The sequence below is a fragment of the Phacochoerus africanus genome, chromosome 1, assembly GCF_016906955.1.
Source record: "Phacochoerus africanus isolate WHEZ1 chromosome 1, ROS_Pafr_v1, whole genome shotgun sequence".
NCBI classification, from domain to species: Eukaryota; Metazoa; Chordata; class Mammalia; order Artiodactyla; family Suidae; genus Phacochoerus; species Phacochoerus africanus.
Window position 1 is genome coordinate 207,609,542 of NC_062544.1, and position 25,780 is coordinate 207,635,321.

The window sequence follows — 25,780 nt, forward strand, 5'->3', positions numbered from 1 at the left end:
GAAAACAATTTTTTTAATAGAAAAATTATGCCAGTGGGAAATATCATAGTTGTGGGATATGTATTTACAATCTGCAAAATGTAGGCTGGTTACCGGTCTCATTATTTTGAAAAAATAAATGCCATGTTAAGATGTGATTTTTTAAAAATGAATAAAATCACAAACATGGTGTAAAAAGAAATTAAAATCTCATTCATTAAGGTAAGGCTAAATTCGTTTATACATGTAGGTTCTATAATACAAATCATAATTTATTGATACATATGTATTTATTACAGTAGACTCATCCCCCCAAAAGCCTCAAAACTACATATCAGAGCCCTGAATTAGTTCATTGATTAAAAATGTTAAAAAAAGTATATATATATATATTTCTAAGAAAACATGCAAATATTTTAAAAATTAAAAATCTGTAAGAATTTGATGCTATTTCACAGTTGACTTTGCAGTGTATTATAACACAAGTAAAGCTAAATATAAGGGAAGAGGCCTATAAGACTGGTTTTTATTCGTTGATCAAGGAATGCCCAAGACTAAAGTGGAACACATGTTTGTCAAACAATTTAACATTTGCATGGTTTATAGAAATTCTTCCAGATACCATCATCTTGTTGAGAAGCAGCTTTAGAATTGTTTTAAAAGGGTTTTTTTTTTTCCTTATTTGGCAAATAGGTTTATTTAGAAAGCATTTTTATTTGTATATTACAGTATCCAGGCTTTACTCCAGTTGTACAGAGTTTGTGAGCGTGGGGCACACTCAATTCCAACATAATTCCATGTGTCGCCTCATTTTGACCTCACTTCTTTGTAAACTTGGTAGGACAATTTCATAATTCCCATTTTACAGTGAAGACAGCTGAAGAAATGTGGGGTTTGGTGACCTTCTTAATGTTACAGAGGCTTCTGTGTAGCTGGTCCTGTTACTGCCACCTTTCCTGACTAGATTGTATCCTTTCTTTCATTCTTCCACATCAAGATGTCCCCAGATTGTCTGAAAATGTATTGTGGTGCTTTCCATTCATGGTTTGAAAAGTGTTTCTGTCATGGTTTGTACTTCAACTATAATGTAGACGTATTAGCTTAAAACTTGATCTCTCTTCAGTGTGTGGCTATTTTAATCAGTTATATCATACTCTTTAATCTCTTTTTTTGTTTTTACTAATAATGGTGGAGGGGTGGTCACTATAGGTGAGTAAACTTAAGAATCTGTAGGAGCTCTTAAAGAAATATCAGTTGATCTAAGTAATATTTTGCCAAAGAACTGTTTGAGTAACCATTTTAAAAATGGAGCATTGATGTGTTTTGGAATAGGGGTCACCGATTAGATGTTTAGCATCACTGATCTTCAGAGCTTACCGTTTCTCTTCTGGCATACTCACACACAGCTCCCTGTATTAGGAGTGAGCAAATCTGACGGATGATGGGTGTATTGGGGCCACTAAATGAATAATCACTTCCTTTGGAAAGTGGCTTAAGAACCGTGGAGATGGAACATGAGGCAGGTCCAATATTACATCAGTCTTTTTTCCTCCTCCCTCCATCCCCACCTCGTCATACAGAGATCTGAAGGCTTCTTTCAGATTTAGCACAATTCTGAACCCCCCTCCATCAAAGCCCTATCTCAGAGAAGTATGTTGTCTCGTCAGAAGGCTGGGTAGGTGTGTATAAGTGGGAGGGTAAAAAAAAAAAAAAAAAAAAAAGCAAAACCTCAGAAGGGGGTAGGCACGGGAAAGAGCACCAGATGGGAGCCAGGAAACCTGGACTCTCCTTGTGATCATCCACATGTCCTCTGGCAAGTCACTTCATCTTTCTAGCATTTAGTCTGTGCCTCGGAGGAGGATGAGCAGGCTGAAACCCAATCTCGTTTCTTATAGCGAGCTCATATTATGAATCAACACAGAAAGTTTTTAGAAGAATTTAGGTTCTAATCAGGTATTTTTGCCTGCCATTAATAAATGAGTTTGATTTAAGCTGGTTCGCCTTTCTTGAGTTTCTGTTCAGTTATCCAGTTTATGCTGTGGGTATTACAAAATGAATGGTTGAGTTTGATGTCCATTCTATCATACTAGTGTATCACGTGGTATTTATAGTTTTATTAATGTTCTTTCTTATTCACAATTAGACTCATTTTAGGCCCAGCTGCATTTCTTCTGAATTCAGCACATTTGAACTCTTGTTTGAGGAGCTGTTAAGATCACCCAAAAATGGGTAAATTCTTAGCCATGGACACCAGTGTGTTATACACAGCAGCATCAAACTCCTCGAGCCAAATTATGTATCCTCACACTTATGCACAGATCTCCTGTTTTTAAGTGGTCTCTCATGCATTCATCCTAGTTGGAGTCTCAGAACCAAGGCTGTTATCTTCAGTTTTATGAAAGAAGAAAGTTTAAGAAGCAAAGGTTACCTGGCTGATCCCCAGCCAAGGAGGGAGAGAAACCCAGGCCTCTGTCCTTCAAGTTCAAGTCTCTCCACCATCTTGTCTAGACTGTCTTCCTCTTGATTGACAGGAACATGCAGGTACTCCCAGGCCCTGTGTAGAGTCGAGTGAAGCCACCTGACAGAGGACATTTCGATGCCACATTATCTTAGGCATCTGTGCATGTTCAAACAATTTTTCACAATAAAACCCTGTATTTTAGAACTTCCCACAAAATGGAAGCAGCAGAAGCAGCTGTCATTAGGACACACTTATTGCACAGTCTTCTGGTAATTCTTTAATAAAAATCTTGTTAGTACCATTTTATCACTTGTCATCCTTTCATGTTGTTTTCTCTTTTAATTTATGGTGTTACTCAGAGTTACTGCCAAAATATAATTAATATAAAGTATATATGCATATTTCCTTTGCTTTCTCTTCAAATAACGAATGTGTGTTTCCAGTTCTATCAAAATATGGTATTTATTTTAAACTTCTTCCAATTAAATGAAGTGAAGAGCGATGACATTTTTCCATATTCTCGACTTCACACACACACACACATTCAGTCACACCCAAACTAGGACTTAGTTTCAGACTTTCTTCTTCTTTCTGCAGTGTAATTCCTACCAGTGATAGAGACCTACCAGTTAATATAATAAAGTGCTGGTCTAGTATTATAGCTGGGAATCATCAGCCATAGACCAGGTGACAGTAAGGTAATTTTGAAATGATAAGAAACTGAGGCGCAGATTTCAACTCTGAAACTTACTAGCACCCCATGGGACCTACCCAAAGAGTTCAGTCTCTTTAAACCTCAATTTTTGCCCTGGCAAATGAGGATGTTCACCCTTTCCTTACAGTTCACTGCTTTCCTTACGGTGATGATTACACACCATGTGTAAGGACTAGGCTAGTCATAGGCACACGTGTGTTTACTGTCTAAATTTGAATTCACCAGTTTATTATACTTTTTGATTGTTTGTTTTTCCTTTTTATGCTGCACCAGTGGCATATGGAAGTTCCTAGGCCAGGGATCAAATCCAAGCTGAGCTGTGACCTATGCCACAGCTAGAAACACCACCAGATCCTTTACTCACTGGGCCACAGCGGGAACACCTGTTATAGTTTTGTTGTGGGTTCAATTGCTTAAGAAGTAATCATTTGAGAGAAAGCAAAGCAAGATGTCTTTGACTCTTTTTTTTTTTTTTCTTTGTGCTTGTGGGCTATCAACGTGCATACTCCAGCCCCAAAGGACAGTGATATTATCCACTACTCAAATATATGACTAAATGGCATAGGATGATAACAGGCTCTCCATATGCAGACTTATACAGGCCAGCTGTGCTGCTTCCTTAAGCCTGTCCAAACAGATGCAGGCTCTCCTGGCCAGCACTAGGAAAGGTCTTTTCCAGCTTTTAGAACATGTTGATTTCCAGCATTTATTTCTCATCTTTAATCTGCCCCTTCGTTTATATAGGGATGTCTTTTAAAAAATTCTCCATGTCAAATATAGAATAACAGTGGATCTGTGATAGCAAAAGTATTGGAGACAACCTTACACTCACCAGTGGGGAACTGGTTACCTAAATCGTGGCATATGCACATGACAGAGTATTCTGTGGCCATTCACAAGAATCATAGGTACTGATGTGGAATACTTTTGGTGTTGCTGGCGAGGACAAGATAAGCTTTCAATGGCACCTCGTTGGGCTTTGAGAGGACTGGTGAGGACACCACTTCTGGGGGCAAAATAGTTTTGTTTGCTGGACTCCAGGGACAAGGCTGTTTTGGCGAATGTAGGTCACGTATATCTTGATTATCGGCCTCACACATCTTTGGCAGTTTGAGACCTGTTTTCTCCGCAGCCTATGCATGACACACAGCATTATCCGTGTGCAAACCCTGGGAAAATGCTGAGGTTAATGTTTTTCTGTTGTGCTCAATCTGAGATAGCGACCCTGGCCTTTGGACATATATCACTTTTTGCTCTTGGGACATTCTCCTTTTATAGACTTCACAGTCTTATAGGGCAGACACCTTGACCTAGTACTCAGAACCATGTCCAGCATATAGTAGGCCTTTAATAAATATATTTTAAAAACATTGTTTTCATCTCATGGTGCAAGGAAACGTTTCCACTTCCGAGCAGTATTTCTCCATTCTGATCTTGATTGTTAACTGCCTGTGAGCTTGATGCCTTTTGCCTGCACCCATGATGTGGAGAGCCTTCTTCCTTTGCCTTTCCTAATCATGCTAGCCTCGTGTTCTGTTCAGAGCTTTGAAGCATCTGACTTGAGCAAGTGGAGAGATTAGGGATGTGGCATTTGAAAGGGGAACAGCCAGTTCCCCCAGAGAGTTTCATTGATCCCAGCATATCGGTCTCGCAAGCTCGTTCCCCTTGGCTCCTCCACAGGCAGGCGAGCTGAGATGCCATGCCTGTGGCCCACCCTCCCTGTCATCAGGTTACCTGTAATGTAAGACTTCCAGAAAAAGGCTGCCAGCTCTGCAGAAACCTAATGCAAGCCAGCCCATTGCGTGGCCCTCTGGAATCCTGGGACTCTTAAGAATAGCCCGTCAAAGGACATGATGTACAGACAAACTTTTCCATGGTGAACATGATTTATTAGCATCCTTACACAAAGGAAACACTTCTCCCATCGTGTGGGAGCCTTAACTCTGGGGCTTGTCTTCAAATTGAGTGGCTGTTAGATTTCATTGCTGAGGGACAGAAGTCGACAGACTGGGCTCTTGACAGGGGTCCATTTGTTAATCATAACAAGGTTATTTTCACTTCTTGCCATAGCTGTCCTATAAATCTCTGGAGGTACACCTAGGAGTGTGTTTTTGGGCCCCTCCCATGACAATGAAAATAATAACATTGAGCATTGTCAACTGTTACCCAAGCTATTTCTCAGTTTTTAGAGTATTGAGGAAGAAGGGCCTGAACAAAGGACTTGGAGATTCTTAGTTACGGTTCATGTTACTTACTTAACTCTAGGTTTTGGATTCGGAAGTGAATTTCCTTTGTAAGCCATGCTGCAGGGGTATCATGCCAGTCCAGAGCAGAATAACTTAATCAGCCTGTTTGCCCTAAGTTATTTAAAGTAACTCTAGGCTAATGTATTTGTGATAAGCCAGTTTCATCTAGTCTAATGTCGAGGGCCCTCCCACACTATTCTGAGTGATTTACTGGATGTACCATAGAGTTTCTATTTAAAAGAAAAAGAATAATATTTATTTATTGCATGTAGTGTTACGAGAACCAACCACTGATTAAGAAGAAATAAACAGCAAATTTTAATTAAGCTTGCCTTTCTTTTTATATTACAAAAAGAATAAAAGCAGCCCTCCCTTTTTTCCTTATTCTTTGTCCTGCTCCTTTTCCTCCTCCTCCAATCTTGCCCCCCCCCTTCTTCCTCCTCTTCCTTTTCCTCTTCTTTTTCACTTATGTTATCATTCATAGTGGTCAGTTTGGTTTTGTAGGTATTACCAGCCAGTCAATACTTTGTTTTTTCTCTGTAGCTTTGGTTTCCCAGAATGATGAATTATTATGAGGAGGATTATGATACAAATAAATTACTATGGCAGTTTCTATCAAGAACAGGAATCAGAACATCAGGCCTGTTTCTTGAACAAATTGCTTTTACTAGTAATAGACTACCTTGGAGGTGGAAAACCCAAGTATCTGTGGGACTGGGGATAGGATAAATGAGTCAAATGGTGAGGATGGGGACAGTGGCCTGATAAGCCCTACCCTACCTTGTCCACAGGGGTATGTGCTTTGTACCTCCAGCCTGGTGTCCTGGGGGAAGGCAGGACTGGAGTTAAAAGATCAAATTTTCAAGAGCATCTAGAAACCTCAATTTGCATGCAGTATTTCCAGATCTTTAAATGATATTATTGTTATTTTTTTTAGTTGTGAAAACCAGACCAAACAAAACAATAGTCTGACTGAACGTCATCCTTGTGGTTTACTTAACAGTGACAAGGGATGATAATTAAAGTTTAAATAAAATAACTGGAGACTAGAGCCAGCAGTATTCGATTAGGAAATAATAATTCTCTGTTCCTTTCAAAAGTTGTATAGATTAATCCCTTCCTGCAATAAACTGAGCACTACATCATCAAAGCAGATCTTTCTCAATTTGTTTCCCTACCATCGCATTCCTATAACATTTTATTTTATGAAAGTATAATAATGTGCAATAATGGATCCTTGGCATAAAAAAAGAATCTTAGTTGTTTGTTTGGTTTTTTTTAATCAGAGGATTTATGGGACTCCATAACTCTCTAAAATTGGCCAAAGCTGTCCTCAGAAAAGGACAGTGAAATTTAAAGGGCTTCAGATTAGTTTTCTCAGCTTAGCAATTGCTGCCTGATTTTTAGTTGGCACATAGAGAGTGTGCCAGAGCAAAAGTAACCAGAAGATTGAGATATAAACAGAGAATAGGAGTTCCCATCGTGGTGCAGTGGAAATGAATCTGACTAGGAACCATGAGGTTGCAGGTTCTGTCCCTGGCCTTGCTTAGTGGGTTAAGGATCCAGCATTGCCATGAGCTGTGGTGTAGGGTCACAGGCTTGGCTCGGATCCCATGTGGTTCTGGCATAGGCTCTAATTCAACCCCTAGCCTGGGAACCTCCATGTGCCTCGGGTGCAGACCTAAAAAGACAAAAAATAAAAATAAATAAAAAATAAACAGAGAATAATATCATAGTATTTTATTAATGGCTCAAGAAAAATACTGTGTATCATTAAGTTTGACAGAGGTGCCTCCAGATCAGCCCTGAATGATGTGTGCCATTTACTGGTCCCGGTGCTTTCCCATATGTGAGCTTTACACCTTCTCATGTTTGCATTCCCCCATATTAGCCATTTCCATAGTGTGACCAAGTCGTGTAAGTGTCCCCGCCCCCTCTGGTGGAGAAGGGCAGATGGATTTTTCTCATGAAAGGTATGTAGCAATCAGCTGTCATGTCATGAGTAAAAGCAACTGTGCAAGAAATAAATCCTCATGGTTTTACATCAGTAGGATCAGTATCTCTATTAGGTCTCTGTAGCCAGGAGACTTGAGATAACGTAGCTTTCTGCCCAACAACTTCTAATTTTTTGAGATTAAAGAAAAGGTTCCTGTGGAATACAAGGAGAATCTTTAAAACTCATTGAAGCCCTGCAGATGTTCTGTAGACATGGGATAGTTTGTGGAGTAACTAGAATTAGGCACACAGGGGCCTAACGGTACTGATCTTAGCAGACGTCTCTTCCATGGCCTTTTTTTTTTTTTTTTTTACTTAGAGTATAATGGATTTACAGCATTGTGTTAATTTCTTCTGTACAGCATAGTGACCCAGTCATACATACCTGACACACACACACATAGACACACACACACACACACACACACACATATATATATATATATATAGGTATATATATATATATATACACACACATTCTTTTTCCCATATTATCTTCCATTATGGTCTGTCCCAAGAGACTGGAAAGAGTTCCCTGTGCTGTACAGTAGGACCTCAGTGTTAATCTATTCTAAGTGTAACAGTTTGCATCTACTAACCTCAAACTCCCCCTCCATCCCACTCCCTCACCACTCCCCCCACCCTCCGCAATCACAAGTCCTTTCTTTAGTCTCTGAGTCTTGTTTCTGTTTTGTAGATAGGTTCATTGTGCCACGTTTTAGATACCACATGTAAGTGATATGTAGTATTTGTGAAACAGACTCTTCCATGAGTTTTACTAAAAATTGCGACCTCATTATCAGGGTCCCCTCAGCTGAAGTTTAAAGGAAATTGAGAATAGCCAGAGAGCCTAGATCTAATGTATTGTGAGGTAGATTAGGGAGAGATTCTCACTTTACAGATAGAATTAGCCTTTTCATTTTAGTTTGGATCTAATAACGAAGACTCATGATCTCTTAGTGAAAAAAAGCAAAACAGTGTAATTTGCCACCTTGTTACTGTATTAGAAGGGTCTGAAGAATTGCATGGTAACTTCCATTTGTTTTATGTAGAGTTAGTTCTACATCTTCAAGTTCATCAAATAGGTGTTCTTTTGTGGGTTACTCCTTTAGTTTGCATTTTTGTTTTACTTTTAATGCTATTTAACCAGTATCATCCACACTCCATCTTATATAAAATAAAACGGATATAAGATGAGAGCACCATTTCAAAAGACTTTTTTTTGAGTGGTTTCCAAGTTGTATTAAATAAGGAGAATCATAATTGTTTAACTTAAGGATCCTCATTTAAATTTGAAAAATCATCTGACAAACTCCTGAAGAGTGTGGCTCATTAAGTAGAACACAGAACTCAGAAGGACAGCTTGTGGGTATCTACTGACAGGCTGTGTGATCTGGGGCAAGTGATTCTGTCTGTGCCTATTTGTTAAATGGATATTGTGATACTTACTTGGAAGGATAGCTAGGAGATTTCGTTAAAGTTTATGAACTACTTCGGGAGCCTGCGAGGTGAAGCTCTGAAAACACAGTGTGTTCTTATCTTATCCTGTATTTTCGTCTTTAGATTTACCTGCATGAGCACCACATCATGCTTACAATTCAGGCAGTCTTTTGAGGTTTACCATTTATTCGTTTATTTATTCATTTATTCATTTATTTTTAGGGCTGCACCTACGGCATATGGAAGTTCCTGGGCTGGGAGTTGAATTGGAGCTCCAGCTACCAGCCTACACCACAACCACAGCCACAGCAACGCCAGATCTGAGCCACCCCAGCAACCTACAACCACAGCTCATGGCAGTGCTAGATCCTTTAACCCACTGAGCAAGGCCAGGGATTGAACCAGCATCTTCATGGATACTAATCAGGTTCTTAACCTGCTGAGCCATGACGGAAACTCCATGTTTGCCATTAATAAGCAGACATGAAATGAAACAATATAGATCTCTAAGTCCCTAGAAATGAATGTGGGATGAAAATATATGTATACATATTTTCTAATGTAAAATAATCTCTCTCTCTCTTTTTTTTTTTTTTGTCTTTTTAGGGCTGCATCTGTGACATATGGAGGTTCCCAGGCTAAGGGTCTAGTCGGAGCTACAGCTGCTGACCTATACCACAGCCATGGCAATGCAGGATCCAACCTACACCACAACTCATGGCAATGCCAGATCCTTAACCCACTGAGCGAGCAAGGCCAGGGATCAAACCTGAAACTTTGTGGTTCCTAGTTGTATTCGTTTCCACTGTGCCGTGACAAGAACTCCAATAATCTCTTCTTAGAGTGATATTTTAATTGGATTCTGTAACTGTTAATCAGATACTTTTTTCTTAGAGTCTCACTTTTTGTTTGTTTTTGTCTTTTTAGGACTGTACCCATGGCATATGGAGGTTCTTAGGCTAGGAGTCTAATCAGAGCTGTAGCCACTGGCCTACAACCACAGCAACATGAGATCTGAGCTGCATCTGTGACCTACACCACAGCTTACAGCAATGCCAGATCCTTAACCCACTGAGCAAGGCCAGGGATTGAACCTGCATCCTCATGGATGCTGCTCAGATTCCTTTCCTCTGAGCCAGGACGAGAACTCCTAGAGTCTCACTGTTTTATTGGTAATATTTCAGCAAACCAGTAACAGAGTTTTAAATTGTGATCATTTTGACTAAGTCATTAGAGGAAAAAAATATTTTTTCTTTAAAATGGAAAAATAAATACACATAGTTATATAAATACAAATAATGTTACTGTTGTTGAGTATCAAAGAAGTTAATCTATAGTAAGTATTTTGGGCTTCAAAGATATCCTTTTTTCTCTCTCCACTTTACTATTTTTTCCCTCTGCTCTGTGTGTTAATTTGAGATTTTCATATTTATGAATATAGAGCCATACTTTAAATGATATAAATTGCCTTTCCTTTTTTTTTTTCTTTTTACCTCATCTTCTTGGAAAAGAAAATTTTATTTTCCCATAAGAACAACTTTATAATTATGGATTATATTTCTGACCAAGGAACTGTCATCAAGTAAGTCATAGATATGATTAACTGTATGTCATAAAAGCAGAATCCTATAAGATACAATAATAGTTTAAAATAGCAAAATGATTCTCAAAGTCCTGTAAAATTTGCTTAAATGTCTTTTGTGCCTTGACATATGCATATTAAGTTTACCTATAAAATCTTAACAGTTATTTTTATAAACTTATCTAAAGCTGATATACTATTATAATAAAACACAAATTAACATTTGACAGACTAAAATTTGATGCATTTGATATGTAGTGCTTGGAGAAGCCCATATTTCTCAACATTTTCTCCAGAGTAATTAGAATGAATATCTCCAAAATGTATTCCTTTTGCCAAGAATTATATTCCAAAAGTTTTCTGTAGTGTAGACCATTGTTTAAGACATTGGACCAATTATAAAAGATATTTTTATGGATTTTGCTTCTAAGGAAAAACAAAAGAAAAACTGCATCCATTTGAATTTGAAAATAGAATTTTGGTGTGTGTTTTTTATCTCTGCCTGCCACCACATTCTCCAAATTGGAGCAGTCTTGAAAGAATAAAATGTCCCCCAAATCAGGTAGTTATAAGAAGGGCTGAGAGTGCTAATGTAGAGAGTTCGGTTCCTTAACCTTGAAGATTGATAGCAGAGGTCTTTGAGGTGACAAATTGTGTATTAGACCAAGGGTGTTTGCCTCTAAACATCTATTCAAGCTGATCGCTTACACTCACTCTTTCAGCCTTGCTGTACAAAACAATGGAATTAGCCGGGAAGCCCTTTGGGAAATGGTGTTTAGTTGATAATCAGGTAAAACAGACTAACCAATAGGTAAAATAGAAAGTAATACAAATTTGGAGTAACTTTCTCTATACTTGAACAGTTAGAATGAATACATAAGAAATGTATCCTGTTGTGATAATTAATAACTCCTTCATTGAACTAACCCACAGAGATAAGTACCCTCTTATTCCTTTGCATATCCCCATGCCTAAAATATGTTGAAATTATGCATAAATACACACTCTTAAAATGCTTTAGTCTAACTTTATTCTCTTCAAGTTTACAAAGATACTTGGCAAAGAACTGTTTTAACTGGTCCAAAAAAAAAAAAAATCATCAAACTCTAAGAGTTACCATGGATAACACATCCTTCAGGCTTATATTGTTCTTTCATGATATTCACTGGTAATGAATTATATTTTATGTTTATCTTCAAAGACGCAGCTTACACTTTTGTATATAATTGTAACAAAGACATGTTTTGTAGCTATTTATATTTTATATCTGAGAACCATCATATAATTTAAAAAATAGTAACTCATCAATGAACTTTTTGGTATAAAAGTTGGGATGACAAGTGACTGGGGACTTGAGATCTAAAGAAAAGAAAATGTCTCAGCAGCACAACCAGAAGGGGATATACACTTTTTCCTGTCTACTTTCCTACTCATGAGGCAATTAAATATGTAGCTATTTGTATAAATTTCTATAATATATTCCTATTTCAGAATTTATTTCTCGCCTAGCACTCCACAGTTTTCAGTTATAATATACTTTAGACATAGGTGTTAAAAGGTATGAGAATTGTGCTGGGAAGTCTTTTTTTTTTAAGTTCTTATAGACTCTTCTCTCAACCTCTACCCAAATGTAAGAGACCTTTTAGGTACTTTTGGATTGGGAGGGGAAATAGGGAGAGGATAATCAAAAAGTAGAACAGAAGAGAGGAGGTGAAATGGTTTGTTAGAAAATAGAGAATGAATCCCTCCCTAAAAGAATAATGTGTACACCTCAAATATGTGAGTTGATCTTTTCTAGGACACTTTTGTGTCTCTGACAGTGTTTTTTTTTTGTTTTGTTTTGTTTTTTCCTTTTTATTACATGGATTTCTACTTTGAGGAAAAGGGCCAAACCGATTCAAATGAAATGTTCAGATTCAATCTTTACTTCCTCAGTTACTGCATTCTGTATTTTCTTCTGAATGTTTTTGCTTTGACGTATGAGAACATACTTCTTATTTTCTTTAGTTGTCGTTTTAGGAGAGCTGACTAAGCTATTTCAGAAAAGCAAGAGGGAAGGGGACTTCTTACTTTCTTTTACCTAACAAGTCTTATTCCTTTTTGAGAACCTTGCATTTACTTGAAAATATGCCCAATACTAGATCATCTTAGTCAATAAATATATGGTAAGTGTATAATTCTATGTACTTTTCTAAAATGCTTTGAAATTTCCAGGAAAGAAAATCTCTGTAATTATCTGCTTGTGTTTTAGTAAAATAAAGTTAAGCAATAAAATTTTAAGTCCCTTTTCCCATGATAGTAATGATGGTTTTACTTTGATAGATGTGAGGTTTAGCTCTTTAGTTAATGCCATAATGTAATTGAAATAGTTTTTTCATGTAGAAGCATTTTTAAATTTTATATGTTCTTTCTACATGTTAGAAGTATTCTTTAATTATAATTACTTGTGAATCTAAATTTTCTTTCCCACTGACTCAGAATACAACCAAACTTCCCAGAGCTTAGGTTTAATTCTCATATCCATGCTGTTTGCCTTTGAAGATCTTAGTGATTACCCAAATATGCAAAGAAATGACCAGAGCTACTTGGATATATTTTTTTACTTGGATATCTTTTGCTACTTGGATATCTTTTGGTCTTAATAAAGACCAAGTGTCAGTTGTGCTCAGCACGTGGAGAATGCTTCTGGTCAAAGTTAATTAGAAGGGGAGGGATTAGCATGGATATTTTATGCCTGGGTACTGCTCACACTGTTATGTGAACAGTGAGAAAGGTTATCCTTCTAAAACTTGCTCATGAGCGTTCCTAAGTTAACAGATTTTTCTTTTTTTAGCTGGTTTGAAAATTTGTTTTGAGGTTGTCACTTGAACATACGGTTATGGGGCATCGATTAACTCCTAACGTATTGCTCTCTTAATTTGTTTGACATGAGAATTTAGGCCTCAGAAACCTAAATAATAACAGTAATTTGAAACCTTTAAGCAGACTAGGAATGATCATTTCTCTGTAGAGTCCCTGATTTAAAGTGAACATCTTCTTGCAACAGCTAAATTACAATAAGATGTAATATTAAATATATAATCTTATAAAATATGAGAGATACTTACAGTATACCTGTTTTAGTTGCCTTGTAAGACTGAATGTTACAAATGTTGTGGTCTGTCTTTGTTCTTAGCCATCCAGCACAGCTTTGCCTTTCCCTAAAAGCAGGGACTGTGGCTCTTTTACTAAAGAACCAGCAAAAGTGCCTAAGGAGGCAGAGTGGTGAGTGGAAAGAATTTGGGCTTGGTGGTCAGATAGACCTGGGGTTGAATTCCACAGCTCTCTATCTGTATGGCCTTGGGCAAGACCCTGTCTCCAGGGCAACTTCTTTAACCCTAAAATGGGGATAAGACCTTATTAGGTAGAAGGATGATTGGTAAAATTAGGTATTATGAATAAAGAGTACATAACAGTGTCTGGTAAATGGTGATGTATTATTAGAATGGATCATAAATTTAGGATTAGAATTTAGACCAAACCTATCCTCCTCATAGATTCATCAGGACCTGAAATAGAGAATCCAAGCCATGGAGTAATTCCAGCCTCTGGTGCATAGCCTTCCATGGTGTGGTGGCGGAAGTGATATATTAGAACAGCACTTTAACACTTTTATTACAGTTAGGAGTAGGGAGAAATTAATGTCTGCCTAGGGTACTCATATATATATATATAATTTGGTTCTTTTTCTGTAAATTGTATTTAAATTTTATACTTTAATATAAATATACATTTAAATATAAGTATTTTTCCTCATTAGGGAAAAAAAAGATCTTTACAATTAAAATTCCAGGAAGATGAGTAATATTTATCTTGCCGATTTGAATTAATACTCAGGCACACTGCCATGTATATTTCTGATGTACAAGTATCTTAACCATTTAAGAGGCACAATTATGAGATAAATCACTTTGTTCCAGGAGAGAGCACGGGGTGGAGTGGGGGGGGGTATTTAGTTTTACAGCTTCAACCCCAAAAGAACAAGGATCGTGCTCTGAAAGGGTGATCTTGTTTATCAGTAGTGCAGAGCTCTTTTTTTCTTGCTAGTTTTTCTGAAACCAACCACATTCTAGACTTGTTGGGATGGTCCCAGAAGGCACAAAATTATTACAAAAAGGAGGAAGTCACTGTGGGTAGCAAATTCCAGCTCAGAGGGAAGAATGGTCAGGGTTCTGTGAGGCTGGAATGTACTGCCTCCAGTGGTAGTTAGGGCTCAGCCCCTGGAGTCAGTCAAGGCAGAAATGGGACCCTTGCCTCAAGTTTTAGATGAGAGAATGAATCAAGTGGCCTCTGAAGTACCCTTTGAATTAAAAATTCTGTACATCTAGAAGACAAGGCTCTTGTGCTGGAAAGAAAGAAGAGGACAGCAATTGACCAGGCAGTTGGTTAAGTGGGGAAGAGAGTAGACTTTCCAGTGAGGCAGTGGTAGAAGCTGAAGCAAAAACACAGAGGGCAGCCTGCTCTGCTCCTCTGGTGACAGCAACTCTGCTATTCTGCCTGAAGCTGTGGTGGTGGATAGGAAACAGAAAAAGTTAAGGCTGAAAAGGTAGGATGGGGCCAGCCTATGTAGTTTAAGGTCTTTGGACTCTATATATCCCACGGGCAGTGTCCTGACGCTCAGTACTTCTTAAGCACAGGAACTATCATACTCCGTAGATAAAACCCATTAATCTGTCAATGTATGGAGGTGGTTTGGAGGGAGCCTGGAGGAAGGGAAATGACTTGGAAAATGCCACAGTAATGAGGACGCAAGATGGCAGGCTGAACACTCACTGGTGACACAGTTCATTGATGTGGGCAGGACAGAAACAAGAGAGGGTAAGAGGCAGCTGCTGAAGTCACAGCTTCCAGAGGCTCCCTAGGAATGCAGGGAGGAGGACTGGAGAGCCAGGGAAGGAGCTGAAGTGATTAACTACCCTACTAGAGGAGATCCATTCCTAAAGGTTTAGGGGAGGCCGCCATTTTCTAGCGCTTAACCTCCCTGGTGCGTCCGTTTTCTTATCTGTAAAACAAATATAATGACACCTACTCTCAGGGGTTGTTGTGAGGATCAAGTGAGATAATGAGGTGAAAGTAGTTTGTAAACTCAGAAGTCTGTCCTCATGCAAACTGCGAAGACTGCCTTGGGATAGAGGCTGCAGGAAAGGCATGACTTCCTGTATTGCAAAATTAACATTCGCATTTTTTCACCTGAGCTCTAAGCAAAAGGTATTGGTTGAATGAGCTGATTCTTATCCAGCCTATTTCAAAACTTCCTGATGTTCTCTCTCACCCCTGGTAATAACAGTTGAAAGCCTATTAGTTCCCAAACACTTGAACCTTTCTGCCCTTCTGCCTTTCCCATCTCCCCAAGGAGAAACCCAAGTAGTCCATAGACTAGAACCCACCCTCTTCTCCTGGACTGATGGAGGAGCTGGTGATGGGAGATGAGGATCCTCTCGTAAGGCTCTGGGTGTGCTGCGGAGGCCTCCCTGTGGAGACACTTCTTTTCTCATTAGGGTGGCTGCTGTCACACAGACAGCACGGCCCTTTCTCACCGCACTCCACAACAGACACAGTAACATCTGTGCCTCAGTCATAAGCCATCCCTTCCAGGGATTGATTTCCCCCTTGAAGTACCATTGAGGGGCGAGGCCCTGGTCTGTCAGAATTCTCATGACTGAATCATTGCCATGAGCTAATGTCTCTAGTTTCGTGAGTCAGTGCTGGCCCTGCCTCCATTGTGTAGGTGAGAAGAACGAAGACCCAGGTCAGATTCTCCTACTGTCATTAGCTCGCAGAGGGGGAAGGCAGACTGAACAGTCGTCAGAAAGTGGTATTTTGGAAATCAGATGTTTGGTTCCTCTCCTCTCTATGGATGCAGAATAAGTGTAAGAGTTTCTTTAAGCGTCAGTAATAATATTGTTACAGATCCTGTCATTTTGTGTGTGCGCTTTGTTTGGCTTCAGGCAAAGTGGGTGAAATGATGTGCTTAGGAGATGAATGTTCTTGTAATAGGCAAGATGTAGCTTGCAGGAAAGCATCTGTAACCAACCCATTTCTGCATGAGATAGGGCCAAGACTTGTTTGTGTTTTATTGCCTGTTCAAACATGTCTAATTTTTAAAAAGATTTACAAACTTTTAGAGGATTTCCCCTTAAAATGTTCTTCCTTCGCATAACAAGTATGCGTGTTAATAGCCTGGTGGTTCAAATATTTACCCTCGTAGTGTATGGGCAGCGCCAACATTGAGCTAAATGTTATAAGAATAGCTGTCAGTATAAAGTGACGTAAAAATATTAGGACTCTCAAGAATAGGTCATAAATCTAATTGTTAATCCAATAGGCACAAAGAAATTGTGCTTTCTAAATTTTTTTAATGTCCATGGTAAGAGATTTTGTGCCAAAAATCATGAGAGGAGCACCTGAATATTTGCTCTCAACTACTTAGAGATATGGCTCAAAACTTGATCCAAAAGAAAATAACAGAAAGGAAGAAGAGGAAGTTCCTTTTGTGGCTTGGTGTTAGTGAGGCCTGACTAGTATCCATGAAGATGCGGGTTTGATCCCTGGCCTCTTTCAGTGGGTTAAAGATCTGGCATTGCCATGAGCTGTGGTATAGGTCACAGATGTGGCTTGTATCTGGTGTTGCTATGGCTGTGGCTGTGGTATAGGCTGGCAGCTACAGCTTCAATTCAACTCCTAGCCTGGGAACTTCCCTATGCTGCAGGTGTGGCCCTAAAAAGCGGAAAAAAAAAAAAAAAAGAAAAGAAAAAGGAAAAAGAAAAGAAAGGGGGAAGAAAATAAATCAGTAATGGGGGGTGTAAGCATAAGCCTAAATGCTATCAATATCACTTAAACAATAGAATTTTTCATTGTCTCTACCCATCCTGTCCTTTGTCTTTATCATATACAGATCATATATAGTATGTGCATGCATAAAAAATATCCTGTTGCATAGGGAGAAGCATACTTGTGTTTTGTTTTTGTTTTGTTGTTTTAATAGGCACGACATATGTACCTTCTTAAATCTGTGTGCTTTAAAAAGTAGTCAGGTTTTATGGCAGTGATCTACTTGACGTATCTTTTGGAAAGAAGGTTGAGGGTATGTGCTGTAATTTTTAACAAATATTCAGAGTCCACAAGAAGGACTGTTCTTCCTGTTTTCCTCCTTTTCCTCATTCTTTCATTCTGTCAGAGATATAAGCTACAGTGGTGAAAAAGGCAAAAGAAAAAAAAAAAGGAAAAAAGGGATAGGAAATGATAACAAAAAATGGTAAGGAAATTTCCAAAACTTCCAAAGTTTAGTGACTTTTTAAAATAAAATGAATCCTTTGTGCTTCTAGAAGGGAAGTTAGTATAGTGAAAGTTTTTTTCCCCAGATCTTTTCAAGCTTTCTGAGGCATCTGTAAGTATTGTGTGTGGCAAGGACAAGCATTGTTCTATCTTAGAAAATTCAGAAGCATTTTGTCGCTTAAAGTGAATCTGGGTTGATTATATTTGAGCAGTTTCTTAGAAGAGACATGATTACACATTCAGAAACTTAATTTCCCTTCTGTTCATATATACTTTAAAAAATGATTTTATGGACCCTAAAATATTAACAGTAGGTCTCATGGGAAATGAGACCATGTATATTTTTCATTTTAACTATTTTTCATTTTTCTGTTTTTAACTTTTCTTATCATGTCGAGACACACAAGAGAAATACTGAGAAAATATAGTCCAAAGGAACTGTATAGTAGTAAGGATTTGAGTGAAATATCCTCATACACAGATAAGAAGGACTCTTTATCAGTAGGTTGCAAAAAATACCAGCTATGTGGGAATCTCAGTAATTACATGAAAAAGATGGTATTCCGTATTTTTTATTGAACTATTTAAATTTTTACCTTCTCAGAAGCTTCAGAATTACTACCCACCCAAACTGGAGTGACCAAGTGTACACTTATCAGGGCTGTTAGAGGATTTCCCCACTCGATGCTTTGCCTGTTTTTTACTATACGCACATTCATGCAGGCACCATCATTGAAGCTAAGTTGAAGAACTCCCCCCACCACCCCATTAAGTCTTGGTTGCTGCAATCCACTGAAGCACACCTTCCATTTCAAAGTGCATTTCCTTGAGCACCAGAATGCACCCTTGGAAGAAAAGCAGGCATAGCTCCACAGCTTACAAGTAAGCGAGGGACTAGACCCCTCTGAGGCTCAATTTCCTCCTCTTGTAGGTGTAAACAGTCTTTCTTGTAGGTTGTGGGGAGGGCAGGGTGGGAGCCCACAGGCCGGTGCTGCAGCTGAGCAGTTCCTGCGCAGACCATGCTAGTTACTGCTAGAGCTCGATGCTGTAGGGTCACTCTGTTCATAGGTAAGTTAGCCCTTCTTCAAAAGGCTCACAGTCTATCAGGGCAAACTGATAAACCAAGCTGTAATTCAGTGTGACAGGTGCTATAATCTGTCTGGAATGTCCCCCTACTTACCACCCTCCTTGTCTGCCAGGCAGACTCCTACTCAGCCTTTAAAACTCACTGAAAGCCTTAATTGTCCAGGAAGCCTTCCTTTGCCATGCACCCTCCCCTCCCCCGGACCCCCCACCCCCACCCCGCTCCCCGGCAACATACACACTTACTCAGGAGTTCCTTCTCTTATGTTCATTACATTTTGTGCATATATTCAGAATCCCAGTGTACAGCATGGCTGTCTCACCATTACCCTGTGAACTCAGACGCAGTAACCTGGTCTTTTCATCTCTGTTATCTCAGTGCTGGCACATATAATGGGTTTCAGCAAATATTTGTCAGATGATATCCTTGTCTGAGCAAAGTGTGATGCAGTACAGGAAACGGACAGATTTGTCCAGCTTCACAGAGGACTTAACATTTAAAATTGGCTCTCCCAGGATGAGCTGGGTCTCACTATGGAGAAAAAGAGGACATTTCAGGTAGAGGATCCAGGTAAGTGAAGGCATGGAGACACAACCATGCTGTGTAAGTCTAGGGGTAGGAAAGGGTCTGGCATCTCCGGACCACACAATATTTGGAGGAATGGCTGAGGAGCAGGAAATGAGGCTGTAGAGAAGTTCACAGAGCCAGATGGAGAGGGCCTCTGAATCATCCTAAGGGATTTGACTCCCATCTTGCAGGCATGGAGGAGACTTGGAAGGGCTTTGAGTAGGGGGAATGACATCATATTGTACTAGAGGAAGATAACTGGCAATGGGGTGGAGGTGGGAAGACCAAAGGCAGGGAGGCTGTTGCAATAGTTCAGATAAGAGATAAGATGGGGGAAGTGAAGGTGAGTGTGCGGTTAGGAGTGGATTTGCAGTGTATATTCCAGAGACAGAAACCCACTTCCTGGTGATTGGGGTTGTTTTGAGTCCTAATATTGTAGCATTTCCTGCAGTTTTTTTAGAGCTACTTCTTATCAGGGCTACAGTAACAAACAAGTCAAAGGATATAGTCCTCAAGTGTCGGGGAATTTTGGGGGTTATGCTTTTACTTTCTTCTCTTAGGATTCCTCTTGGCTGTTCATCCTACAGATGTCTATTGTTGGCCAGAGAAAGAAACACCTTCTGTTCTTTCTGGTTCTGCCTTGCCCTGGAAGTGTCTGGGAGGAAGTTTTATTGATTGAAGAAGGATGAGCTCTGGCTAGGAAGCCAGTGACTGGCTTGATGGCTTTGGCCAGGCCGTCTTACTGCTTTGGGCTTCAGTTTCCTTATTTATGGAAAAAAAAAAAATATTGAAAGAAATCTTTAATCCTTCTTTGTATTTCTTATCCTAAATATAAGAATTAATACTTTCTGGTAAAATGCTTTTACTGGGTAAAAATAATATATCTAACCATAGCCCACAGAAATGGAAGCATCTTTTACTTCAGTTCAGTGTATAATGAAAAAGAAAAAAAAAAAAAAACATGCTGTGCCAAAACAAAACAAAACAGTTCTACTTTACAAAATCAATAACTGGAAAGATGTACTTTGACCTGGAGTTAGCCCTCAACTCAGTTCAGTGAAGTGAATTATAAAATCTCTCCATTCCTTTTTGCTGAATGTTAGAGACGAATGTGTGACAAAGGATATTTACTGTTCAAACAAACAAAAAATAACTACTTAAAATTTTTACTGGCACCCAAAGAAGGATTCAAACTTTTCTTGACAGATACGGTATTTCAAAATCTATCTATAGGAACTGGGCCAAAAGAAAGACATTGTAAATTACCTGCCTAGACACCCAAGCATCTGAAAAGAAGAATCAGGAAATGAATTAAATGTTTTTTCCTGTTTTAGTCCCTGGAACATACTGTTTCTGAAAAGTATACTACCGAGAGTGCTCTAAATTGGTACTAAATATAATGTGATTAAGAACTTTAAGCATTCATTCTGAAAGCTAGATCCATGCAAACAAGTTTTGGAGAATCTTCTTCCCCTTCTCCTTCATGTAGTTATTTGGCTCAGATATTAAGGGAGGGAATGGAAGCTCTTAGAGGAGGGTGCATGTATTAAAGCTGCAGCTGGACAGTGTTTGCAACAACTGCTTTGAAAATTAGTTCATTGCCTTTCTTAACTAAATTCAGTGTCAGTGATCTCTGTGCTCTTCTGACAGTTTTCTTCAAATAGCTGCCCTTTTAATCCTTTCATTAGCAAACCAAAATGTAGCCTTAACTTTTTTCAACCAAGATCAGACATTTTTGGGGGGCAAATCTGTACTCATTACATAGGTATATCTCACCTGATATGTAATGATTCTTTATACAATTTGGGAGGTTCTAGTACTAATTAAGTATTAGGTATACTGTCAACCTTCATTTTCTTGGAGTCTGAAAAGAAAGGCCAGTGGCCCTTTGCTGGGATTAGAATAGGATGTGGGAGGAGGCTTTAGTGAGAGAGTATTTAACTATTATTGACACAGGACAGCTCAGTATATTTGGAGTTCACATGTTAGATCTGACAAAGAGAATCTGATTGGTGAATAAAGCTAGACCTTTATAAGTTATAGTTAAGATACACCCTTTTATCAGTCTGTCATAGGTTCCTGATACAAAGGATAGATAATTCCTGGGTCTGAAAAAAAAAAACAATGTAAAAAAAAAATCTACTTTCAATTTGATTTATTGTAACCCTCATTTTCATGGCAAGGGTTAAAGATAAGGTTTATTTGATAAAATTTAAAAAACTTATGAAACCATCTAGAAATTGGATATCAGCATTCATTTTATTGGAGTGAAAAACTTGTGGTTTAGTGGCAGGCTTTGAAATCATTAGCATCTTTTTTTTTAACTCAGTGAATTACATTTATAGTTGTACAGCAATCATCACAACTCAATTTTATGTCATTTCTATCCCAAATCCGTAGCCCATCTCCCCACGCCCCAACCTGTCTCCTCTAGCATCTTTTCTCTGCTAATGGTGAGTTTGTATCACAGACTTCAGTGATATATTTATTAATCTCAAATATATTTTTATTTGCCTGTTTTATATGTGTCATTTCCCTTTGCAAACCATGCAAGGTTGTTCTTTTTTGTTGTTGTCATGCTTACCACATGAGTGATGGATCAGGTAAGGTCTCTATCTAGAATTCATAGCTTTTTGGCTGGAAAGACAATTGAAGGTTTAGAATTATAATAAAAGAACCAAATTAATATGCATCACAAGAAAAAGCATTGTTTTCTTGGCATTGAAGGGGTAGGAGAGCATGTGCACATTCAGTAAATATTATTGGAACAAAGGTGTGACGGTGTAAAAGTGGAGTGAACATCACTTTTAAGGTCTGAAGAAATGGAAACACAAAACAATCATGTAGAACTCTATAAGGCTTAAACCATTCTGTGCAATTGTCCTTTTGCAGCACTGAGGAAATGCAAAAAACAGAGTTCATCTTTTTCTAGATGACATAGGCCTGAAGTGCTAACTCAGAGGAAAAGCCTTGCTTTCTGTTGTCTGTGGTTTCTCTTTCCAGTGCCATTGAAAACTTCCTCTGAAAAGAAAACCAGTAGGGATTCAGAGTGTAGTTAAGAGAGAACAGGCCTGTTCTATCTCTGACCACCATCACCACCACAACGATCCTTGTCATTTTCTTGTGGAAGATAATTATTTCAGTCTACTGCTTGAGGTTTCTTGGCTTTTGAGTTCTTTTTTGGATTTTTTCTTTTTTTTTTTTTTTGTCTTTTTAGGGCTGCATCTGCGGCATATGGAGGTTCCCAGGCTAGGGGTCGAATCGGAGCTGTAGCCACTGGTCTACACCACAGCCACACAGGATTCAAGCCACATCTGCGACCTACACGACAGCTCATGGCAACACCAGATCCTTAACCCACCGAGCAAGGCCAGGGATTGAACCCACAACCTCATCGTTACTAGTTGGATTCGTTAACCACTGAGCCACAACGGAAACTCCTCTTTTTTAAATATTTCCGCTTGAATTGATTAGTCTTTTGTTCATTTGTTTTTGGGTTTTTTTGTCTTTTTGGTTTGTTTGTTTGTTTGTTTTTGTCTTTTTAGAGCCACATACACAAGGCATATGGCGATTCCCAGCTAGGGGTCAAATTGGAGCTGCAGCTGCTGGCCTATACCATAGCCACAGCAATGTGGGATCCAAGCTGCGTCTGAGACCTACACCACAGCTCACAGCAATGCCGGATCGTTAACCCATGAGCAAGGCTACATCCTCATGAATGCTAGCCAGATTTGTTAACCCCTGAGCCACGATGGGAACTCTGATTAGTCATTTTTAATTGTTAGTTCTTCCCAATCAGTTGGCTTAAATATAAATCTGATGCAGAGGATAGTTTAAGTATGCAGAAAGTGTAACTTTGCTTTGAGGGTATTTCTTAAATTATTTTTTAAGTGATGATTTAATTTATATATTTCTAATGTATGGATTAACTTCATTTGCACAATGTGACCTTCACAACAACACTTCAAGTTCAGTGTGTTATCCTCATCTTCTGGTGCAGGGTGAGGACGTGGAAGTTCACAGGTGAAATGAAGAGCCTAAGACTCCAGGCTACTAGGTGGTGGCTTTCAGACCCTGTATCCTGGTCCTATGCTCCTGTTAAAATAGCAGTGCAAGTCCCTTCCTAATCTGCATTGTTTGAGCCCCCTCCCCTTTCCTAATTTTATTCCCCTATTACAAGAGCACTGTAATTAAAGAAGAGGGTATTCAACTGATAAAGTAGTAAGTTCTAATTTACAACCTATGGGGCTTGCATTTTAATGTTTGTCTTGAAATTCCGTGTGCTATAAAAGCTCTCATGTCCTCATTAGGAGAAATGAATCTTCAGACAATGTGATCATTCTAATTTCTTTTTCTCTGTGGGTTTTCCTAAGTGACTGGCTGCTAGAAGACATGAAAGTTAACTGTATCCTCTGAATAGGGTTTGGTGGGCTAGACTACTCTTTTTTATAGTCAGCCCCAGGAACTGGCAGATGGACAGCTGTTAGAACCAGTGTCCTGAATCGAAGAAAGTTGCTCAAAACCAGCTTTCCTGAGTAGGTAGCTCAGGTGGGGTAGCTGGGGCTGGAGAGAGTGTACCAGCTAAAACTGAAAGTTATGGTAATGACTGAGAATGGGAGGGTAAAACAAAAACCTGTTCGCTTCTTCTTTCCTTGTCTAATAAAACATAATGTTTGACTTAAAATTTTACCTCTGGCAGTATGGTCAGTTATGCTTGCAGTCAGGAGTTGGTAACTGATGACCAACTCCAAAATTTAGATGGTGGAGGTAAAATTGCTAGTTACCATTTATTGAGCATCAGGCCATAGGTAACACGAGGTACTCTGATCGTATGGTAACTGATCCATACAAGAATTCTGCAAGGTAGGTGAGTGATATTCACGTTTTACAGATGCAGAATTACATACCTCTCTAGGCCTAAAGTCATTAGCAAATAAATAGTAAAGCTGTACTGTCAATCCAGGAATGAATGACCCCTGAATGAAGGGTCCTCCCTGCTAGTATCTTGGCTTTTAATATTTTATGTCTGTTACTGTTCTCTAGTTGTCATTTTTGTGCACCGGAAGTTAAGGACCTCTAATGAGATAAAGCAAGGGCAAAGGAGAGCTGCATCTTCCCTTATTCTCTATTGGTCAATAGTAATTGGGCTCGGATTTACTAACACCCTCCCTCCTTCAGTCCTGATTCCTTTACTTTGCTCCCACCTCCCTACCCTTGGGGTAGAAAAGCAGTGTGAGCTTCCACTCAAGTTAAGCTCTGTATCGTAATTTAATTTCCTTTCCATTTCCCTGTTCTGCCTCAAACAAAGCATGGTGGGAGAAAGTAGGAGTGATGACATCAAGAATAAAAGAGGGTGAATAAACAGGAGAAAACAAGAATGTCGGACCAGTATGCAAATAAGTTAATCTCTAAGTGGAAAAAAAAAATTGTCCCTTTGGCTTGAAAACTACCTTCCCAATTTGTGAGCATGTTTAAGATTATGTAAGTGCAGTGTCTTCATAATAAGCCCAGCACCTCTCACCCAAAGAATGCAAAGTGCTTTGCAAACAGTGGAACTCACAATATCCTTGTGATCTAGGGACTTTTTTTTTTTAATGCTCTATTTTATAGACTGGGAAATCAACTCAAGATCTACTGATATGTCCACGTAGACAAAATAGATCTGGAACAGAACTCCTAACTCCAGCTTCCTGTCTCCTTATAAGTAAGCCACACTGGAAAATTAATTACACCTCAAAGACAGCAATTTTCTCTAATTTCTTTTTATTTTAAGGAGGAAAACACAAACTACATAGTAGATGTATTTGCATAAAAGGTAGATCTTAAAAAGAAGATCGTTCCTCTTTCCCTTAAAAAAGAAAAGAAAATTAGGTCTCTGTTCCACTGGATTTCAAAATCAGAGCAGTTTAAGTAATTAGAAAAGAATAAGTTTTTGCATTCTGCCATTTCTCTTCATAGGAAGAACCCGTGAACTCAAGTGGAAGAGAGTTTATTTTGAAAGATGCACAGGAAATAGTGTTATAACTTTTGTTTAGAATGTATATGTGTATATTAATTACAGGTAAAAGGAAGAACACAGGTGGGATACATGTGCGCATGTGTGCCTGTGTGCTACAGATAAAACAGATTTTGGAAGGTTAGGAGACATGACGATACTTGTAAGGAATGAGGGAGACAAGACCGGAGGCGCCGGGAAGCTTGACTACTGTGGAGTGCTCAGTTGAGACTTGTTCTTGCCCATGGCCTGCAGCGTTTATGTAGAAATCAGGGACGCTTTTACTCGTTCCAAAGCCTTACCTGATCAGACCTGCCCAGGTTTGAGTTTGGGAAAAAAAGTGTTTGAAGTAAACAGGAAAATTACTCACCTTAATGATGTGTTTTACTGGCACTGACAATG

The 25,780-nt window shown here is 38.8% G+C and overlaps 1 protein-coding gene across 10 annotated transcripts in view; it reads left to right on the forward strand.

The window, feature by feature from the left end:
• The window catches only part of TP63 (tumor protein p63), a 228,515-nt gene that overhangs the window by 145,629 nt on the left and 57,106 nt on the right, over nt 1–25,780 (forward strand). The window lies entirely within an intron of this gene.